At 37.4% G+C, this 24,881-nt stretch overlaps 1 pseudogene; it reads left to right on the forward strand.

The window, feature by feature from the left end:
• The first annotated feature begins 1,787 nt into the window (after window positions 1–1,787).
• Window positions 1,788–3,773, forward strand: LOC132610635 (premnaspirodiene oxygenase-like; annotated as a pseudogene).
• Window positions 3,774–24,881: the final 21,108 nt, after the last annotated feature.

Consider the following 24,881-nt stretch of genomic DNA (forward strand, 5'->3'; position numbering starts at 1 on the left):
CAAAAATAACCAAAATGACCTAACAGGTCGTTATAATGCCAATGGTTCAACAAGGTTGAGGACATGTACAAGGTGGATCAGTTCAAGTAGCAACCAACTTGACGACAATGAAGTTTTTGGTCCAAAAAAAAAGATATTTGTAGTACTACATGTGGAGACAATTTTCAATCATATTTTCAACAATCCCGCTGCTACATATTTTTAAAACAAAAACAACTTTTAGCTCATGCTTACTTTAACGCATGAGCTCCAATTTTCAACTCATGCTTACTTTTAATGTATGAACTCAAATTTTCAACCCTTGCTTTCTTGGGTCATTTGCACAATTGCCCTTCAAAGGCACTGGTCTTTAATTTTTGCCTTTTTCCAAATACCATGAGGTTTGGGGTTCGAACCCCGGCTCAATAAAAAAAAATTCGCAAGGCAGAGTTTCATAGCAAAGTTAGGGCTTAAGGCAGACTTTTGCAAAATTCTAACTGAATAAAAAAAATGGCCTTAATGCAAACCTTTACCTTAAGGTAGAGTTTTGCCTTCAGGTATAAGGCAAAACTCTGCCTTAAGGGAGAGTTTTACCATGCCTGAAGGCAAAAATCTACCTTAAGGCAGAGTTTGAAGGTAGAGTTTGAGGCAAAACTCTGCGTTACGAATCCAAACTCTACCTTGTGATTTTTTATTTTATTTTTTACTAAGCGGGGGTTCGAACCCCGAACCAAGGAGTTTTTAGCGAAGGGCAAAAATAAAAGACCACCAGTACCTTTGAGGGGCAAAAATTAAAGACCAGTACCTTTGAAGGGCATTCAGCACAAAAAAATGTGCTTCTTTTAAACGCTTGGGCCAATTTCAACCCATGTTCACTTTTAACGCATGGGCTTCACTATCAACATGTGCTCACTTTTAATGCATAAAGCTCAAATTTTTAACCCATGCCTACTTTTAACCATAGCAAGGAGCAGTGATGAAAATTATGTGAAGAAGACGGATCAACTTTTTCCAAGAAAATCCAGGCCAAAAGGGGAGATTTGTTAGGTTTTTGCCCTGGTTTTCTTACCATGTTTGAGTTTCACTTTTCTCTTGAAGAAAAGTCAAAGTATAACCATAATTGCTCTACTTTTCCTGAAAGGAAAATATTATTCTCTTTCATATTTGGCTAGTCCTTTTCTTGGAGGAAAAAGTTTTGGACCTCTATAAATTAAAGAAACCCTCTCATACAACAAACACAAAAGAGCATCCACAATGTAGTCATTAAACGAGTTTCGTTTAGGGGGGAGATTATTCTCTCATAGTTTTAATGTTTTTCTTATATTAGTTTTTCAATATGTAGGTCACTTGACCAAACTATATTATAATATAATGTCTTTCTAGTATATTTTTGTTGTTGTCGGATTTGTTATTGTTTAAGGTTTGCAATTGATAGCTTCCGCATGACACCTGATTATTTAAATCCCAACACCTGGCTCCGCCCCTGGCCGTAAATATTACAAATATTGAAGATCAGTATTTGTAAATATTAATCGCCAAACTAATAGCAAGCATATTGTTTGCTTCGATTGGACACTTAAGTAGCCTGCTACTAGTATATTTCAAGTCTAACTTTGAACTTGACTACCAAGTACCAGGTTAATGTCCTATGTGACGGGCTTCTATAGTAACAAATTAGAAAAAGATATTTATACAAGAATGATTTATTTGAATGTCCTTTAGGAGTTCCATTCGATCACGATAGATTTAAACTGGTATAAATAGGTGACCAATTTTATGCTATAAACATACCCAAGTTCAGCTAAGAATCTTTCAATACATAATGGAAATGGAGCTATCTTTTCTTCTTGGCGCTCTATTTCTTCTTTTGCCCTTACTTGTCACTAAGTGGTACAAAGAGTGCAATAGTAACAAAAAATTGCCTCCGGGCCCTTGGAAACTCCCATTCATAGGAAATTTACACCAACTTGTTGACTGGCAATCATCTGAGTTACTACCCCATCGTGCTCTTGCTAAATTAGCCTCAAAACATGGACCTTTAATGCACATGAAACTCGGCGAACGTTCAGCCATTGTTGTGTCGTCGCCTCTAATGGTTAGAGAAGTAATGAGAAAACATGATCTTAATTTCTCTAATCGACCGGTGCTTTTGGTTGGGACGGAAATGTTTTACGACCATGCTGACATGGAATTTTGTAACTACAGCGATTTCTGGAGACAAATGCGTAAAATTTGTATTCAAGAACTCCTTAGTCATAAAAATATCCTGTCGTTTTATCCCAAGATGCTCAATGAGATAACCAATCTTGTTAGCTCAATTAAAAATTCTGCTTCTGAGGGAGGTCCAATCAGCATGACCGAAATGTTATCTTTGTACACGAATTCGGTTATTTGCAAAGCAAGTGTAGGCAGGGCTTGTAAAAATCAGGGGTCTTTGATTGAAATCATGAGAACAGTGGTAGGTGCAGCTGGAGTGTTTCATCTTGCGGATCTTTTTCCCTCGGTGAATATAATTCATTTTATGAGTGGATTAAAATACAAACTGCGTAAAATGCATGACGAGGTTGATGTTCTTTGGGAATAAATTATCAATGAACATGAATTCCAAAATGGTGAGCTTAGTGAAGAAGACATAGTTGATTTTCTGCTAAGGCTTCAAAAGAGCCAAGATTTTTCAATTCCTATCCCAAGGGATAATATCAAAGCTATAATCATTGTAAGTAGCAGCTCTTTAACTTCTTTCCGTTTGCTTTGTAATTTTTCTACTTAGTTCTGCTTACTCAAGTATTTTAAAGCCTTTAGATTTTTCACAAGAAACCAAAACCATAAAGAAAAAAAGTAAGAGATCAAGAAGTTGAGCCTTATAGTTCTCTTATATATATATATGTGCATTTAAGACGGTGGTGTATGATAAGCTTACATACACCTCGATTATTTCACTAGATACTTGTTATATCCAACCAGCACGCACCTTTGACAGAAGGGATAGGATCACCTAGCATTTTTTGACTCGGCTGGAATTTAAACTTCAGTCTTACATAGTTTTTACCCACTTTGTTGACCGTTGAGCCTTATAGTTCCTAAATTTTCTAATGAAGTGTAGTCTAGCTGAATTTAAAATCTTTTATAGTTCTTAATTAGTTAAGTTTGATATGTAAGACTTATTTGCAGGAGGATCTACAACTTCAACATCAACAATGGAATGGGCTTTCTCAGAACTAATGAAAAATCTCAAAATAATGAAGAAAGCACAGGATGAAATGAGAGAAGTATTCAAAGGAAAGGAAAATGTAATTGACCAAATTGATATTCAGAAACTCAAATACCTAAAAATGGTAGTTAAGGAGACTGTAAGGTTTCATCCTTTAGCTCCATTATTAGCTCCAAGAGAATCCAGGGAAGAGTGTGAGATTGATGGCTATGTTATACCTAAAGGCACAATGGCCCTTGTGAACTTTTGGGCAATTTAAAGGGATCCAAATTATTGGCAAAATCCTGAAACATTTGATCCTGAGAGATTTAGTGAAAGTCACCTTGATTTTACTGAAACTTATTTCGAGTTTACGCCGTTGGCACAGGAAGAAGAATTTGTCCAGGATTATCATTTTCAATGGCTACTGTTGAGCTTAGTATTGCACTGTTGCTATACCATTTTGATTGGAAGCTTCCAAATGGAATGAACCCTCATGAATTGGACATGACTGAGAAATTTGGCAATGCTCTTGAAAGAAAAAATAATTTGTTCTTGATTCCTTTGACCTGTGTTCATGCCTAATGCTGGGAATGAATCGTATATCTATGGTCCTACTTATGAGAATAAAGTTGTATCCAAATTCCCTCGTCTTTCCTATTATCCAATTCGTAATAAAGGATTCCTGGCATCTGAAGGGCACAAACATAAAGAAGATGTGTTGATTCGGGACGGTATGCTTAAGAATGAAGTTTCTTCTCCTTGTAGATTTAAGACTTCTGTTTTGGTACTTTCCATTCAAAGAAATAACAAAAGATTCCTAGTTTCTGTCGTTTTGTGCTACACGTAAAGCTTACAATAGAAATTCAAGTGCTATATTTTCCAAAGATATACAGAGGACACTTTAGTCTCTTTAATTTTCTTTTATTTCAAAGTTTGATTTACTATTCATGCTCCCTTAATTTATTTTCATATAGTACTAAGTAGAAGACTGATAAAAACTGTTTAGAGAAATATGAAATCAACAATACATACTTCTATTAAAAACCAAAAGAAGATAACAACAACAGTAGAATTATACCTAGTCCATAACGAAAAGAGGAGTCTTTCATGGATTTTTCAAACAGGACATAACCATCCTAGCAGCCTACCTGTCTAGTCAATTATTTGGCAAAACATCTACTCAAGGCTATAGCAGGAGAAAATGACAAAAATGGTCCCTTCCTTTTGCGGGAAGGTTCAAAATAGTCCTTAAGTAAGCATTGAACAATTTAGGCCCTTTAAGTTTGCCAAAAGAGCACTACACTAAGCTCCTAATCAACAAGACAGAAGAAACATTAACACAAAACATGAGTAAGAAAAGCACGTCCTTCAGGTGAGCAACTGGACTATACTCTGTCATGGAGTTTCCTGTATTAAATTTGTGGAAGAAGCAAGATTGCCGTACTACAACGTTGAATTTGATCACCAAGTAGAAGAAATAAGCAACCATCATGAGAATCAACCACTCATATCCTTTAACTTCATTAGCCTCTGCTACTTGCCACGTTATAACTACACAGTTCACCATCACGATCATCGAATCTACCCCGTTGATCATCAACCTTGCCCACTTATTCCTGTTTACACACGACACACAAAATCACTACCTTAAACATAAGTATAATTTTAAATTGACTTCACTCCCTTTTGGACATAGATTTTTTTTTTTTTGGTTTTAAAACAACAATTGTAAACAGTGTTTATTCATGGAATTTGGTCAGTTTTTGTAAACAGTGAAGGAATCAGTGTGAATTTTTCTGAATGTTTCTTGACCATAGAGTTCTCCATTCTAATGGACCCTGTGAGCCTATTACTGGAACATTCAACACGTAACCAAGGACCAAATCTTTCATTTCCAGGTGGGAATTTACATGTTTTTTGGTGATTTCCAATACGTCCACATTTGTTGCAAAACAATCCCAATTTTTCATATTTGAAACCAATCCAGATATGAGGACTAACCCAAAATCCACTGACCAATGGATTTCTAATATCCTACCTCACCCGAATCCTCAAAAACTTGTTCCAAACAGTACTTTTGTCAACATACAAATACTCCCCTAAATATTGACCAATCTTGAAAGCATTAAGTTCAGTTAAAGAGTAATTTGGTAATCCATGAACCTGAACCCACAAAAGGTGAGTAACAAAAGGGTAACTCATAATGCATTATGCTACTAGAAAACAATGGAGAAAGAATGAGAAGACTTCCAGTTTGAGAATGAGAAGACTTCCAGTTTGAAATGTCCATGGAGTATTTTGAAGAACTCTGTAACAATCATCTCCTTTGTTAAAATAAAACACGAAAATGTTACCTTTGATTTCTGTTACTCTGACTTTACAGTGCCACATTTTTTGAGTGATGCACTCGACGTATCTTCTATCAAGAATTTTGTCTGAAACTATGTTTCCTACCAAACATGTGGTTTGACTTTTTTCTATTCTAGCTATCTTCATCATGTTGGAAAAATAAGAAGATGGTGAAGATTAGGGAAATGCAAAGAATGTTAAGTAATTTATTCCTCGGAGACCAACATACTATATGTTCAAGATTCTTTTAGTTCGTTGAATGTGTTTGTTTTTTTCTTGAGAGTGTTGCAGTGGATTGTATTGCAGTCCTTTTTCTGTTTCAGTGAGCAGGTAGTGCTATATTGGTGAAAGATGTACGCAAATTTTGTCTACAGACAGCTGAGCAAGCCGCTATATTCGTACGTTCCTCGGAAATTCCAGCTGTATTCTTTTAAGGAATTACTTGTATAGATTGTATAATATATAGGGCACTGAGAATACCTAATCTATTCGTGCATATTACTAATTTAAATTTGAATGTTTAAAGTAAACCTAGGTGAATCTAGAATTAAAAAGGGAAAATTTCAGAAATATACAAGTTGGTCACTTACATTACAAAAAAAATTACCCAAAACTTACATTAAGAAAAATAGTCCAAAACGTACATTATGAAAAATAGCCCAAAATATACAGACATATACAGACACTTATACCTGTCACACCCCTTTTTTACCATAAAATAAATTTTAAATTTAGTTTGAATTTATTTTAAAAAGGGTCTTTCCAAGTGACATTTTGAGAAGAGATTATTTTATTTATTCAGATTCGCCACTTGGAATTGAGTTTTGGTGTTCCAAGTCACCTTATTGAATCCCTAATCAAAAGGAAATGACTCTATTTATTATTGGCGTGCGAAAACAAAAGTCTAGGTAAGGAATTCTGTTTACTGAGGGGGAAGGTGTGAGGCACCCTTCGAGTCTCGTGGTTTTAGCACGGTCGCTATATCAACTTATATTTGGCTAACCTAATTTTGGGATACATTATGCTTATGAGCTTAAGAATGCTAATTACTACCTCTTTATTTATTTTAAAATTATTTTTAAGAAAAACTGTCTCATTTTTTATTAGCTTTTGCAAAATTTAAAAACTCGTCAAGGTAATTACTTTATGCAAAAATGAGAAATCCGCAGCCTATCCAAGATAAACATAATCATAAGCACTATTATAACCTTTTAAATTAAGATCTCGTTCAAATTTCAATTAATTCACACAATAGCATCACACCATCTTTCATGTACTAATCAAGGACAATTTTACCCGGTTGAACATTTGTTAGTAACTTATGCACAAAAGAGCACAAACTTCTTAATTGGTTTAAAATAACAATTTTTGTAACAAATATAGCATTTAATTTCAAACAATACAATAGCATATCCAAGTTGAAATGCCACTACACGTCTGCACTACTAGATGAGGAGTTCCATACTAATCTCTCTCTTCCTAAGTTCAATTAGGAATCTGAATTACGTATGGATTTTGAGGACATCATAAAACTAAAATTCTAATTGTAGTCTGATGGTATAAGTACAGTATAAACAAGCAATACTTTATAATATGCATGATTATAATAATTGATATACAAAATATTGGCAAATTTCTGGTAATTTGGAACAGGATGATATTTAGAATTAGGCAATAATATAAAACCACAAAGGTCCAATATTTTCTTCTTTAATCTACTATAATGCTTTATATTATGCCTTAATTCATATTTCTCTTAAGATTTAATTTATCATTCTTGTCATCTTATTACACTTTATTTATAAACAAATTTGTTAAACACGACATGGGCCGCCACTTAATTCTTTAACCTATTCTCAATTTCTGTCTAAATAAACTAACGCAAGTCCTAACCCTCAAGCATTTCAAATCATCAAGCATTAAATTAAAATAAGACAGATCCAAACCCAACTAAAGCTAATAACAATTTTTAAAACTATGCATGCATTTGATCACAATCTATAAACACATAAAGGAGATAATATTAATGAAATGGCATCATAAGACCTGAGCATCAAATTAAAATAACCAAGAAACTCATAGTAGAGAAAGTTGAAGAATGGACCAAACACATGCAAGAAATAATCACGTGTTTTACCAATTATACTCTAGATTTAACGAGACAAAAATTCAACATACTTCATCTTATAACGTTGAAGAATAATAACCAGTTAGACATGCGCGAAATCTGAGAAATATTTCATAATATTGGAATAAGGTCTCATATAATCATGATATTTCAACCATACAAAAGAGGATTGAGTGTTATCTTTAGTCAAGATTAATTCCCCACAAGATAACAACTACAATATACTGATTTCCAAAGTTAACAAAAGCTAACTTTCAGGTCCACGAACTCGAAACCGCGAAAAGAAAACCTCGAACTCGAACTTAATTTTTCAAAACAAGAGAACCTTTTTTTTTTTTTTTTGTGTTTTACGTTTCTCTGTGATGTGTTACTGTGTGTGTATGTGTGTTAACTGAAAGGAGAGAACGTGGGGGAGTAGGACTATCTAGGGATAATTGTTTGAGGAGATATTTAAGGGAAGGAAATATTGTTTGTTTAGGATAGGTTCAAGAAAAAGAAAGAAAAAAAAAACGTGTAGTTGTGTGTAGGCCTGTGCACGAATCGGTTCGGTTCGGTTTTGGCTATCATCGAGTTGAATTTTCGAATTTCGACTTTCTAAAATTCTCAACCAAACTCGATCCATTCTAGGTTCAATTTGATTCGTTTTTATTATTTCGATTCGGTTACACAAATCGATTTGTTCGGTTTATTCGAAATTTAAACAAGCAACTATTTCATTTCAGTTTTAGAGTAAACATAACAAAAAATAATGAGATCCTAAACTTGCAGCCTTATAACCAAGACATTAACCAAGAAAAAACCATAAACTTGCAAGCATAATAGCATATAAATAGCAAAACAAGAGCTTGACAACTTGTGCAAGCATACAAATCCGCCAACACCACGTTACATATACCAAATTAGTCATATTAGTCACTAGTGGCATATAAATTCAGTTTGTTCGGATCGGTTCGGTTGATAATTGAAGCAAATCGTATCCGAACCGTTAAACCGTAATATTTTACAATCGCATTTGTAAATCGAAATCGAATTGTATTATCCAAATTAAATTATTCGAATTGTTTCGAATCGGTTCGGAAATTCGGATTGAATCGATTTGTGCACAGGCCTAGTTGTGTGTGTATGGGGTGAGAGACGTGCATGATTGGAGGGAATTGGGAATGGGTTTTTTTTTTGAATTACTAGCAGATAAGTTTTAGTTAGGTTAGTATTTTTCTTTCCATTTTTTAGATTTTTGTCTTTTGTTTATTTCGTCCTCTTCCCTTTTTGCTATTTTGCTCTTTTGTTTTTTGTATTAAAGTTAAAAGTTAAGAAAATTATCTAATTATTTTTTAAACTTAATAGAAATCAAATTAAACAACTAGTCCAAAATAAAATGTAACTAAGAAAATACTTAAAACACTAGCTTATTTATTAAAACCTAAATTGAAAGAAAATATATTTTTGTAATTTTTTTTTTTCGAAAATGAAGACAAGATTTATCTTAAAATGTGACTCTAGTTTTTGTATTTTTTCAAAATTTTCAAGTAAAACTTACGAAAATGAAATAAAAATTAAAATATCTAATCTAGACCTAAAAGAAATATTTAAATGTTAAACTGGTGTAAAGACTTAAATTCGGTAAAAAATTAGGTGTTCATAGAATGCCCCTCTTTGCTTGGAAACATGAAGAGTTTTCAGGCAAAAAAGTGAACACTGTGACTAATTTTTGACCTGACCATTCTTTGAAAGGCGAAAGAAATAAAAAGAAAAAGATGTGACCGAGTCCTGGTTTTGAACATCCAACATATCTCGGGTTATAAGGGAATTGGGTCACGTGCAGTTAAAGTGGACTGAGGGATGAAATGACGAGGTGGAGAGTCGAATGATGTCCTGTCGAGGTTCCGGTCCGTGGTTCCTCTTATTACATTAAAAAAAGGGAAAAGGGCCAAAATTACCGCTGAACTTTGGGAAATAGTTCATTCATACCCTTCGTTATACTTTAGGGCCAATTATACCCTTACCGCTATACTATGGGGTCAATTATATCCTTATGTCTAACAACTGCCATGTGGCATCATCCCAGCCCTTCAAAATTATTTTCCCCTTAAATAATTTTTTACCCACTAAAATAACCCAACCCGACCCGATTTTTTTTTCCAGCAAAACTGATATGGACCCAACCCATTACCCTTTGGCTGGAAAAACAAATCAGGTTGGGTTGGGTTATTTTAGTGGGTAAAAATTTATTTGAGGGGAAAATAATTTTGAAGGGCTGGGATGATGCTACGTGGCAGCTGTTAGACATAAGGGTATAATTGACCCCATAATATAACGGTAAGGGTATAATTGGCCCTAAAGTATAACGAAGGGTATGAATGAACTATTTCCCAAAGTTCAGGGGTAATTTTGGCCCTTTTCCGTTAAAAAAATGAAAAATACAACAAAAGAGGAAAGGAAATAAGAGATCCTATCTCTTCTACTTGTCTTGAGTCTTCCTTTAATCCTTCACTTGGATCTTCAGTTATCACCTCACCTTATTTTAGTGGGTACCTTGATCTTGAAGTGTGATCTTGAAGTTAGAATTTGAGACTTCAACTTGCAACTTGGAATGAGTTGTTAATGCTCTTCCGAATAACAGTTCGCAAAATATTCTTGGATGCTTGTTTCTTGATTAGAAGATGAGAAGATGTACGTTGGGCTACCTTTTGTGTCAAAGCTGACTCTAGCTATCTTCGAGATTGAACATCCTTCTTTTCTCCGATAAGAGATGGAACTCCATTTGTCATCAAATCTGTGCTTTGCGGGGAACCTGCAAGCCATCAAAGATGAACAAAACGAATAAAAAATTTCTGCCCCAGTTTGCACTAGGAAATTTTTGTGAGTTATTAGTAAAAACTAGAAACTAACTACTAAAAGAAAAAAATGGTAAGAATATAAGAAAAGAACAAAAATAAAATCAAATGAAACCAGGGAATATTGTATCCTGTGAAGGCAAGAAAAAAAGTAGGGATTTTGTTTCTTATAATGAAAATAGGGGTTGTCGTACCCAGTCAAAGCATGAAGAAAGGTAGGGACTTTTGTTCCTTATAATGCAATCAGGGATTGTTGTACCCTGTGAAAGTCATGAAATAGAAAGTAGGGGTTTTTATGCCCTAAAATTCAACCAGGGATTGTTGTACCCTGTGAATGCACAGAATAATAAGTAGGGATTTTTGTGCCCTAAAATGTAACCAGGGATTGTTGTACCCTGTGAAGGCATGAAAAGAAATAGGGATTTTTGAGCCCTAAAATACAACCAAGGATTTTTGTGCCCTAAAATGTAACCTGGGATTGTTGTACCCTGTGAAGGCATGAAAAGAAATAGGGATTTTTGTTCCTTAAAATGCAACCAGGGATTGTCGTACCCTGTTAAGGCATGAAAAGAAATAGGAATTTTTGTTCCCTAAAATGCAACTAGGGATTATTGTACCTTGTGAAGTCATGGAATAAGATTTAGGGTTTTTTTCCCCCCTAAAATGCAACAAGGGAATGTCGTACCCTGTGAAGGCATGAAAGAAAGTAGGGGTTTTTGTTTCCTAAAATACAACCAGGGAATGTCGTACCCTGTGAAGTCATGAAATAAGAAGTAGGGTTTTTGTGCCCTAAAATACAACCAGGGATTGTCGTACCCTGTGAAGGCATGAAAAGAAATAGGGATTTTTATTCCCTAAAATGCAACCAGGGATTGTCGTACCCTGTGAAGGCATGAAAATAAATAGGGATTTTTGTTCCCTAAAATGCAGTCAGGGAATGTCATACCCTGTGAAGTCATGAAATAAGAAGTAAGGGTTTTGTGCCCTAAAATGCAACTAGGGATTGTCGTACCCTGTGAAGGCATGAAAAGAAATAGGGATTTTTGTTCCCTAAAATGCAACCAGGGGTTGTCGTACCCTGTGAAGGCATGAAAAGAAATAGGGATTTTTTTCTCTAAAATTCAATCAGGGAATGTCGTACCCTGTGAGGTCATGAATTAAGAAGTAGGGGTTTTTGTGCCCTAAAATGCAACCAGGGATTGTCGTACCCTATGGAGGCATAAAAAGAAAAAGGGATTTTTATTCCCTAAAATGCAACTAGGGAATGTCGTACCCTGTGAAGTCATGAAAAAGGTAGGATGTTTTCCCTAAATTCGAACCAACAATAATATGATTATATGTATATCGAAGGAAAAGCAAAAATTGAGAACTTCACTTTATGGCGTTCATCTTTCTACGAACTATTTTCCCAAATTTCTTTGCCCCTATTTTCAACAAAGAAAACTTGTTAGTTCTAAAATAGTGGTCGGTTTGTGGCCTTGATTAGTTGTGGAAATTGACTTGGAGTCCACCCCCACTTCAAGAAAATCGAGTCTGATGGTGATTGACCAAATTGCTTAGAGACTGTCTTTGCTTGCGAGAGACATTTGTCTTTCAATGCCCACCTTGACTATTTTGTACCCAGTACCATTTTATATCTACGGTCTAGTCAATCTTATTCTAAAATCATATCCTCGCCTTGCTGATCCTTCCCCATGGTACCTCAAAATAATGCTTTGGTTTCCATGCATATCACTTATCAAGGTAAATCACAGATAGCTTTATGTCGTTGCCAATGTTGTGCATGCCCAATAGTCTTTGCTCTGTACTACTAGAAACCCGAAGTCAATTTTGCAACCTTTTCTTTGCTTTTGCATTTGACGCAAGATTATACCGAAAGGGACTCAAAGAATATAATAGAGGCAAGGAAAGGAAAGTGACAAAAATAAAAGGGGTTATGTTTAAACAAAAGGTGCCCCTTTCGGGGAAAGAGGGAAGAAGCTTATCTGGAGGTATATGCCAACTTCAATGAATCATGACATGTATTTTGGACTGGACGCTTGATCCGTCTGAGCTGTCTAAATATAGTACCCTTCAATCCAAAACGAGCTTTCTATCTTGATCGTGTTCATGCCGGAATAGAAGAAAGCCATTCGATCAATGGTTCCCTTTCCGGGTCTTCACCAACTGACCTCTCTCATTTTATTTCTCTCAACTTACAATCGTCTTATAGTGACCTTGAGGGTCTTCACCAATAAGACTCTCTTGTTTTATTTCTCCCAACTTATAATCGTCTTATAGTGCCCGTGAGGGTTTTCACCAAGGAGACTCTCTCATTTTGTTTCTCTCAACTTACAATCGGCTTATAGTTCCTGTGAGGGTTTTCACCAATAAGACTCTCTCAACTTTCTTTCCTCCTTTGCGTTCAAAAAAAGCGTTGTATATAGCACCATAGTCGTGGCACGCTGAACTTGGCATTCTCAAAGATCGATCAGAAGGTCTTAAAGGGGTAAGGGAAAAATAATCATAGATTGAATTACAACTTTGAAACCTTTTTATGAAATATCTGTCCAAAAAAAAATGCCCCAGTTTCTTCGAATACTAGGCAAATATGATTTTTTTCCTTTTAAGTGGTGGGACCGAACCCGAAATAGGACTGCCTACGTATCATTTTAGGAATCAAGTCGAACGTAGTTCAATAAAAACATATTTGATTTTTTTTTGTTACTACATTAGTTCCAAAGAGGGGAAAACAAAAAAAATGTAAACAAAGCTCAAAAAGGGCTAGAAAGGGGTGACCGGTGTTTGGGTAGTGAGAACGATAGTCTTTCGTCATTCAAACCTGAAAAATCCAAGTATCGTAGCGCCGAAGCCAAAGCATGTCAAATATAATATCTTTTGACTGAGTCTGCATTAATGGCTATGTCAGCCACCTTTCCTTCTATATCGGACAACTGTAAATCTCCCTTTGACAACACTTGTTTGATGACATAAGACCTTGCCAATTTGGGGTGAATTTTCCCCTCGCCTCTTCTTGGTGAGGAAGGATGAGTTTCACAACAAGTTGGCCAAACTCAAAATGTCTTGGACACACCTTCTTGTTATAAGTGCGAGCCATCCCTTGCTGGTATAATTGGCTAAAGCAAACCGCCGTTAACTGCTTTTCATCGATTAACGACAACTGTTCTAGTCTAGACTTGACCCATTCAGTGTCGTCAATCTCTGCTTCAACAATGATTCGAAGAGAGGGGATATCTACTTCTGCTGGTATGACCGCCTCAGTTCCATAAACCAATAAGTAAAGAGTTGTGCCAACAGACGTGCGGATAGTTGTATGGTACCCTAAAAGAGCAAAAGGCAATTTCTCGTGTCACTGCCTAGATCCTTGTAACATCTTCCTAAGAATCTTCTTGATGTTGTTGTTTGCAACTTCAACGGCTCCATTCGCTTTAGGCCGATAAAGGGTAGAATTGCGATGCACAATTTTAAATTGCTCACATACCTCCTTCATGAGATGACTATTAAGATTGGATGCATTGTCTGTAATAATAGTATTCGGTCTACCAAAACGGCATATGATGTTGGAATGAACAAAGTCTACCACCACTTTCATGGTAACTGATTTGAACGTAACAACTTCTACCCATTTGGTGAAGTAGTCAATAGCAACTAGAATGAATCTGTGCCCATTAGAAGCCTTTGGCTCAATTGGCCCAATAACGTCTATCCCTCAAGAAACGAAAGGCCAAGGAGTAGACATAGGGTGCAATTCTGAAGGGGGAGAATGAATCAGGTCACTGTGAATTTGGCACTGATGACACTTACGAACAAAGCGGAAACAATCTCGCTCCATGATAAGCCAATAGTATCCTGCCCGAAGAATCTTCTTTGCTAGAACATAACATTTCATGTGCGGGCCAGATACTCCCGAATGCACTTCATTCATGATCATTTCAGCTTCTTGGGTATTCATACATCTCAACAAATTCAAATCTGGTGTCCTGTTGTATAAGATCTCCCCATTAAAAAAGAAACCATTGGCAAGTCAACTAATAGTTCTCTTTTGGTCTCCATCGGCATGTATTGGATATTCTTTTGTTTTTAGGAATCTTTTGATGTCGTGATACCATGGCTCACCATCTGGCTCTACTTCGATTGTATTGCAATAAACGTGTTGATCCCTAATCTGAATCTCTAACGGGTCAATGTCAGCATTGCCTGGGTATGGAAGCATTGAGGCTAAGGTGGCCAGAGCATCAACCAGCTCATTACGAAATCTTGGAATGTATCTGAACTCAATTGACTTGAACCTTTTCCTAAGGTCCTCCAAACATTCTTTCTACAGAATGAGCTTAATGTCTCGAGTTTCCCATTCACCCTGAGCTTGTCGAATGAGTAAGTTGGAATCTCTCAAAACTATTAACTCATGTACATCCAGACGTATTGCCATGTTTAAACCCATAATGCAAGCTTCATATTTCGCTGTATTATTGGTACAGAAAAAATGAAGTTGTGCTGTGGCGGGATAATGATGCCCGGTTGGTAAAATGAGAGTTTTCTCAATCCCGATACATTTAATATTGATCGCCCCATCAAAGTATAATTTCCAAACGTGATTGTCGTCCCGAACTTCTTCCTCAACTGAATTAATCTCTTCGTCAGGGAAGTAAGTGTTTAAAGGCTCATACGCATCATGTCACGACCCAATTTGGCTAAGCCGTGTGAGTACTTACCTTTCCCACCTCGGTAAGAGAACCCTCAATCCAACGATCGTAAAGACGAAAATAAATAAATCAAATAAGCGGAAGAGAATAAATCACATAAGTTAGACGGTAATAATTTAGAAAAAGTGCAGAAATAAGGAAATACACCCAGGGTCTGGTCTAATGCATACAAGAGCATCTAACTAGATTCTATAAGTCTGGAATTATCCATAATACATCAAAGTCTGAATATGTCTCGGAATAGCAATTAAGACATAAATGAAAGAAAAATCTTCAAGGCGACGGGCGTCCTCGAGCTCACCCTGTAGACTCTAAACAACAACTCTCGGAACGGCTATCAGCCACGAGAAATAGAGGTCAATCGCACTTGGAATTCTGCATTCATAAAAGAATGCAGCAAGTGCAAGTCAGTACAAACAACAAGTACTGGTAGGTATCACAGGCCGACTAAGGATAGTCAAGCAATGCAATATGAGCTATGAATGCAATGCAATTCCTATACTCTTGTACTCTGAAAGCGGAATACCTCCACGCCTCGGCAGCACAACCCATGAAGGACCCGTGAAGTCCAAGCACAGTCACTCCGCACACAGCTTAGAGGTGACTTACCATGTTCCATGATCATCAATGTCCCTTCTCATTTCCATCAATAGTGCCAGTCACACAGTATAATAAGATGATATAAAATGAATATGGAATGATGCAAGTACAGATAATGAAGAATATCAAGTTCAAGTTGTGCCACACACAGCGCACTAATATCATCAACAATTAATCCACACAGCAATCATAATGAATTTCCAATTTCCATAACGATAAGAGCCAACTATCTCACAATGGCTATACGAATAACAAGGCGTACACTAAGTACCAATATCAATATCACGTAATTTCATATTTCTGATTTACTCCCAAATCACAAACAATCCACCAATTTATACACAACGTACCAAACACGGTTCTATGGAGTCTACAGGCCACTAGCCTTATCAAACAAGTCACAAGCAATACCAAACCCTAAGGCAACATCCAACTCAACTTCATACCCGAAGGTTTACATCAAATCTCCGACATATCATCTGAATATACGCTTCGCTAGTCGAAGTCCCACCACAAGATAAACTTGAGCAGCAATCGCATGTCAAACTTGAGCCCTTCCTTTATGTTGAGCCTCAAGATAATCAAAGTCTACCATATTCGAATGCGGAATTAGAAAGAAAAAGAAGGCATTTAATAAACTTAACTCTTATTAAATCCCCAAATTCCAACTCATAAACTAGGGTTCATAAACTAAAAAAGTCAAAATAACTATCTAAGGCTCTCATCATGGAATTAGTGTTCTAGATGTTCAATTTCCATCAACATTCAACTAATTTAGCTAACAATTACTCAAAATTCGGATTATATAGAAAACCCCCAAATTTGGACATAAACCCTAGCCTTTAATTCACAAATTAAACCTTAGAGATGGAAGATTCAAGTTACTATAGTCATTACCCATCAACTCCATGCTACCCATGCTAACTTCATTAACAAAACAAGGTTTTATACTCACAAGTTTATTAGAGGAAGATAACCCAAGACCATCTTAGTTCTCATAACTTTAGGAAGATTCTAGCATGGATTAATGATAACTAGGTGAGATAAAGAATCAAGATTCGGTAAAAATGATAGATGAGCTACCTCTAAGAGTTTACCCCAAGAAACCTCTAGAAAAGCTCCCAAGATGAACCTTTTTCGAAATAATAAATGAATGAAAAGACTTGGTGTTTTATATCATTAAATACCTAGTCACTGCCCGTCGGCCGTTTTGGTGGTCAACAGGCCGCTATAGCGCAACCTCTATAGCGGTCACCCAACTTCCAGAGCGCCACCACTATAGCGGTCACCCCACCGCCATAGCGCCCGCCAGACACCAGAAAATTCTAGTATCTTCCAAACATGAAATCGACACCCGAAACTACCCCAGAACCTTCCGGACACTAACTAAATATGCAGATATACATAAAAACGCGCTATGAACTCACTCATGGCCTCAAAATTCCCAACGGATGTCCTGTTTTTCAAGTCAACTCCCAAACGACCTAAAATCAACTTTCCAATCCAAGCCCCAAAATCCACCCGAGTGCATTGGGAACCGAACCGAATATACATACAAGTTCTAAACAACTATCCAGACCTCTCGAAATCAACGGATATTCAAAAAAGGTCCGTTTACCGAAATGCCAACTATGAGTCAAACGATTTTCACTTAAAAGCCAAATTTTCCAAAAGTCACATCAAAACTAACTCCAATGCCTAAGGAACCATGCCAACTATCCCCGCCGGTCAAAATGGTACTAATAAGGATCGGGGACGGGTTAACGGGGCAAAATGGTAAAAAGCGCAATATATACCAATTAAACAATCGCTCGTCCTCGAGCGACAAGGAAGGGAACGAGGAAAGATACCTGAGCCTGCAAAAACTAGGGGTTATCTCGAACACATATCGGGCTTCTCCTAATAGGAACGATTCTCATCGAATAAAACTGAATCCCAACGAATGATATAGAAACCATCTGAATGGCACTTCTTCAACATAGAGACATGGAAGACAAGATGAACACCTGACCGGCCTGGTGAAAAACTAACTCATAACACATAGGATCGATACAATGAATAGTCTCAAATAGGCCAACACGCCTCGAGCTCACTTGCCCTCCTTCCCACATCGCATTATACGCTAGTTGGGTGTAACATTCAGGAAAGTCTGATCGCTCACTTTACCAATCAAAACTCTCTAAACTTAACTCAAGCTCCAATTTTCATATCTTTGTATTCAAATTTCCCTCACAACTTATCCTCGAACAAACGAATTGCTTTTGCTCGAATCCTCTGATTTGATAAAATCGCAACTCTGAACGCGATCAATAGGCCCCACAAACACTTTCACAAACCAACCCAATCTGTTGAAACATGACCACAAACCATAGCCCATTCTGAACCGGGGAGATATTCTTATCCCTTTAACCTTTCCTTTGTACTCCTTAAATCCATTTCCTGCACCGTGATTTCTTAGAATACCTGTACACACACACCACAAACCTGATACCATGACTTACTCTCGCCAGAAGAATCCTTGATTCATTTGAGTTCTTTACACAGTTCTATCAAAACTGATCTTAGTGACAACAAACTTGGCTAGTTCCAAGTCTTCTTAAACCTTCAAATCACAATACAGGAACCATACCACTGAATACTTCGCCGAGCAATGTCCGTCGAAACCCAACCGATCACTATAAAGACCTCTCGCACAACAGTTCCTCCTTAAATCCGTACTAAGCTCATTGTATACCATTATTCTGTCTAAATAACTGTCCTCAGAAAGTATCATCAAAATCACTAGAAAACCCTGACAAAGCTCGGTAAATCTGTCATACCTCAAATCTGAGCCGAAATGCTTCGGATCCTTAGATATCTTCCTGGAAGGATAATCATAGACCTTTAAGCTTAACTCAAACAACGCTAACCCTGAATTAATGCACAACTCTCGAATATCACCAATAATCATTATAACTAACTCCGAATTTTGAATACAATCACTGTCATACCACACATAACAAATCCTGACTGTCACCCTCGATTCCACAAGTTGAGTCCTATCCAACTAACGAACTATACCTTATGATTTAAATCTCCACCTTTACCCGATGCGCAAAAGCGATACAACTCCAAAATTTTCGACGCAAAACCTAAAGTCTCATATACTAATTATATAACATTGAGCCTCTCATTGTATCACCTCAATATACCCATAAATTCTTCGAAAGTATCTGATCTAACAACTACCGCTCTAAATCTCACGCAATTGTTCCCACGTGCTTACCCAAACTGTCCAGTCAATATTACTTGAAATCATCTTGTATTACCACGAGTAAGGTCCCTCCCCGAAAATATAACTCTAGCCTCACATGATAGGAATTCCACAATCCTTTCTCTTAAAGAAAGTTAAATCATTCACTGTAGATTTCCTTCTTATGCTTACGCAACAATAACATCTCAACTGGAATGTGCAAGAAAACGACACCACAATCCGTATTGGCCCAAGAAATCCCGAAGACGTACCTTTTTCTTATTGATTCACATTCAACTATACCTTTCTCGACTGAACCCGTATATCACAAATACATCATGAGAATATCACAATAAAATCAAACGTCAACAAGTAAGATACTACAATCTCATGATAAAGATATATCAATAGTCTCCAATATCTACTATTTCCTCGTGGCATCAAGCCAACAACAATAGAACAAGATAAGTCATAACACAACAGGGCCCTATAGCATGACAGGCAGACACATGAATAGGTAGACCCCGGATCAAACAATACAGAAGCAGCTTATGTCGGACAGAAATGGTACCTTAGATCACTGCATTAGAGGCCTCTACCCGAAAATGCATAAAGTCTACACCGACTAGGCTGCCCTGCCTGAGATCCACCTCGAGAAACCTATGAACCACCGCGGCTTGACTGAGCGCCGCCACTAGAAGAAGCACCACCACGTCCACCAAACGGTGCCGGAGTCCTCGGAGACTAAAACTCCTGCCTGGGTCGAGTACACTCTTTAAAAAATTGGCCAGGCTCCCTACACACATAACAAATCCTCGAAGGCTGAACCTGACAAATAGAAGCTACAGACTCAGACAGAACCACACTACCAGCAGGTCGGAGATGAGATCTGTCACGACCTAACCCCGTGGGCCGCGACTGGTATCCTAACTGGATACCCAAACGTACCTACCTGACAGAATCGGCATAACAGACAGATAATTCACTCTAGCTGTATACAGACTTAATCCAATACAAATGCAGCGCGCGCTATAACATGCACATACCCGAACATACTGAAATTACATATAAGCCGATGAGGCTAACATAACGGACAGAGTCACAAAATTGTACGTACCTACCCGAATCGTAGCAACCCGTAACCCACATACATATCTACAGGCCTCTAACAGACATACAGAATCATATGATGGGACAGGGCCCCGCCGTACCCAGAATTACCATACGTACAGAATATACAGATGTCAAAAAATATATACCAAAAGTACACGCTCCGGATCAAAGGAGCTCTCCAAAATAGCAGAATTTGTGCCCTAGACTGGCGGCGTATCACCGGGTGCGTCTGTACCTGCGGGCATGTAACGCAGCCCCCGAAGAACCGGGGGTCAGTACGAAAAATGTACCGAGTATGTAAAGCGAAAATATAACAACATAATCATAGTCTGAATCAGAAGCACATAAGTATAGTGAACGAAATCATAATCCAACGGACAGACAGAGGTATACCAGACAGAGTCATAATTCAGACAGACAGACGGAAGTATACCGGACAGAATCATAATCTGAACGGACAGACAGAAATGTACCGGACATAATCATAACCCAGATGGACAGACATAATCATAGTCCAGACGGACGGACAGAATCATAGTCCAGACGAACAGACAGAATCATAATCCATACGGACAGACAGAAGTATGATCCAAACGGACGGACAGAATCATGCATGCAGAGTCATACAGAGTCATGTGCTTATATAAATGTTGATAGCACATACGTACATACATACAGATCCCGGCCCTCTCATGAGGGGCGCGGTAACAGAACCCGACCCCCTTAGTACGGGACGCGGTGGACAGACAGAATCAGATCATATGCCATCCTGGCCGCCATCCCCATACACAAATCATAATATCATACAGATATAAACAGATCCCGGCCCGCACACCGAGGGACGCGGTGAACAATGCAGAGGAATATGCACGATAACAGAACCTGGCCCGGGACGCAGTGAAGGAAACGTTGAGATATACACGAACAGATTAATGAGAAACCACACACATACAGATCATTATACAGACTCAATCAAACTGAAGTAGGCCAAACGGTGAGTCAAATCAGAGTATTCGAATAGTGTTCATAATACACGCCTATATCCTACTTGGGAAGGCACGACAGATTATTACCATAATCTGATTTTCAGATGTCAAAAACCATTTTGTAAGATTTGTATAAAAACAGTCATATCATGATCAGAATAATAGTCCAGATGTTGCCTGTGAAAAACGGACAGAAATAAGGCAGTTTAGGTCATACAAAGAGTGTCGGGGCCTTGTGGGCCCACCTCGGACCGACTTGAGGCGACATACGTAAATTACTAATAATAGACCTTATGAGGTCATCCATAATCATTTGGAAGTATTTCGACTCCGTTTAGGAAAGTTGCATACTTAAGGTTCACTTTAAAGACAAATTATAAGAAAATTGACTCAATCTTACTGAAGGAATTGGAGCGGATTTCATTCTCGAATTTCGAGGAGCGGAGTCGTATTTAAGGTCCGCGGCCGAGCCTATTATGTTCAGAACATGCCTATGAATGACGGGGTAGGCTTTACATACCTCAATTGCGCCTTATGCTCGCTTAGCTTCACTTTCAATTTCGTCCAGAATCTACAAATGGTCATGTTTACCAATTGTCAAATTCAAGCCTTTAAGAATCCAAATTTTATTACATACTTGCCTACCGAAATTTCGGCAGCATTTCCCCTATATATATAACATCCCCGAGACTTAGCTCGGCTTAATATATCAACACAGCACCCAACAACAACATCAATAACAACAACAAGTATTACAAATTACACAATATGGCACAACTAGCCATCTTTCCGACATAACATGACATCTTTCATTCCGACCTTACATTTCCAAATCAATCTTACCATTTTCATATTCATCACTCATCAAGATCATTACAACATAATTCGGAGGCATATCATATCGTTTTCACCAAATATTCATAAAGTATACACATTATACAAGCCTCCTACCAAAGTCATATTTCACCCACAACTTCTAATCTTTAGCATATACGTTCATGACATATTCTATCTTCCAACTTCATCAATGATAATCATAATTTGCATCTTCCTACTTTCATTTCCACATTTACATAAACTACAATAAAGTTGTATAACTTCCTACAACAACTTAACAACAAGAACCATTATTCTTCCGTTCATTTTACAATAACACAATTAACATACTAACAAAATTTAGTTCACCTTCCATCATCAACATACACCACACGGCCACACACTATAATTTCCAACTTCCACTAATTCATTCAACTTTCATTTCTAATACAAATTCCACCATAACTACAACTAGATTACCACATAAAATTCAATTCATATTTCCTACACATTAACACATACTCACGGCCAACTTTCAAACAACACACCCACTTTACAAACTTCCATATTTTCATAAATTCTACTCATTTCTACATACCACAACATAAACCAAACTTCATAACATAAGAAAATGAATTGATTCTTACCTTTTCTTCAAGTTCTTCACTTGCCACCAAAACTACTTTCTTGCCAAAATAATTATATCACTTTGTAGAGGATCTTGCACTTAGTAATAATCCCACAAGAAATGGATTTTTGAACCAAGGATTTAGCTCCAAGAATTTTTTTTCCTTTTCTTTCCTTTCTTTCTCTCTTGGCCGTGCTCTCTTGTTCTTGTTTTTGCTTTGTGTTTTCTTGAACCTTCTAAGTGATATAGATGACTTATATAATATAATTCATCACATGGAAATTTATTAATCCATGGACTTGGGTCATGTGTACATGGCCGGTTGGGCTCTTGGATTTGGGCCTCACTTTCTTATTATTTTGTGAGCCCAAATTGTAGGCTAAACATTATAATTCATGGAACAAGTTTCCAAAATTCCAATTTCGCCCTTGGCCTCCTTTCGTAATTCCACACCAATGTATTCTTAGCCGACACATTCATACCAAGTAAGGTCCAAATATGGCCTCATTCATTACAAGCCAAGTTATCTCGAATTTTTTGAATATGCAAAAATGCCGGATGTAACATCCTCCCCCCCCCCCCCCCCTTTAAAATATTCGTCCTCGAATGTTAAATTGACCTCGGGAGGGTTCGTTTTATAATCGTCCTTTATTGACTTTCCGATATGGATTCTTTACCAATGTGATGGAGTACTCTTTCACATTGCTGACTCATATGCTTTCATAACGTATCTTCTTATATCCCACACAGTCACAGGGCCATGAACTACATTCTAGTAACCGATGGATGCTTTTCGCTCTTTCACAGACGTTGTGTCCCTTCTTCCTTTCCTTCAAAGCTTTTCAAACATTATAATTAATACCACTTCTTGTCACACTTCTCGGTTCCTTAGCACATTATCATAATCCCACGTCATACCAAACAGATTCATAACTGGGATCGGACGCATAGAAGCGTATCGGACAGATTCGTAATCGGAGGCAAACATATTAAACTATGGCGGACAGATTCGTAGTCAAAGTCAGATATACTGGAGTATGTCAGACAGATCCGTGATCAGAGTTAGACGTACAGAGATGTACCAGACAGATTCGTAATCAGAATCAGACGTACAGAGATGCATCAGACAGATTCGTATCCAGAGTCAATCGTACAGAGGTATATCAGACAGAAGCGTAATCGGATTTAGAAGTACAGAGGCGTAATAGGCAGAACCTCATCAAAGTCAGAGGTGCAGAAGTATAACAGATAGAGTTTTGATTAGAATTAGATCACTCCTATTAAGGCTCTAGTGATTTGCGAAAATTTCCCTTTGTCGACATTTCATTATTCACCCCGACAATTATACCACGGATTATCTCATCGAAACCTGTTCACTCATTCATAAACTTGTTCGTCAAATTGTCATACGAATTGTCTTACGTGTCGCTTATCGACTCTTTCGAAAGTTTTGCTTAATCACATCTCTTATCCTTCATCTTTCCTACTATCCATACTCATTTTCTTTTTCAGATATCGTCGCACTAAACCAACTTGTAATGTAATCAGGGTTTTTCCTATCCTTTGACAACATTCGTATCCTCACCTCCGCTTCGTTTCATGCATTCGGTTTAGTAAAACCTTTCGTCTATCACAACATTAGTCGTCGGGACTCAGCTCTTGATCTATATGGTCACCAGACGAAAATCATACACATACATATACATTTACTAATATCTTACTTGCGAACGTCTCCGACCGTTATTCAAGTTCGCTCAATTTCCCGAGCGGTATTACGCTTCTTCCTTTCGCCCATTTAGTCCGCCTCGGTCTACGCGACTCTTGTAAGGGCACCAGCTATTCCACACATTCTCTTTCCCTGTTGGTTACCCCATATTTCCATTTATATATATATATATAAATCCTACTTATACTTGTGAAAATATATTTTTTATTTATTCCCTTTTTTTTTTGTATCCTTCCCAGGGGTCACCCATCCCAAAATTGCTCTAGCCTTAGCACGCTTAACCTCGAAACTTTCATGCGTTTGGACCCATTAAGGCCAGTATAATTTCGTCGACTGCCCCGCATGACCTTCGTCACGTAATTTAGGGCAGATCGGGATCTTAGTAAATTTTCGGAAAATTCTCATAATGGGTCCCACCCCGGGCTAAACCATACAATTATCATATCGCCCTTCCGAATCCTCAATGTCTATTAAGTTGACAATTACCTTACTCTTACTAATACCCAGAAGAAGAAAGTCACATAATATGATAAAGTATAGACCCATTCATACACATATCCCTCAAGAAAAGATCACTAACATACCTGGGTGTGC

This window comes from Lycium barbarum, chromosome 9 (genome assembly GCF_019175385.1).
Source record: "Lycium barbarum isolate Lr01 chromosome 9, ASM1917538v2, whole genome shotgun sequence".
Taxonomy (NCBI): Eukaryota; Viridiplantae; Streptophyta; class Magnoliopsida; order Solanales; family Solanaceae; genus Lycium; species Lycium barbarum.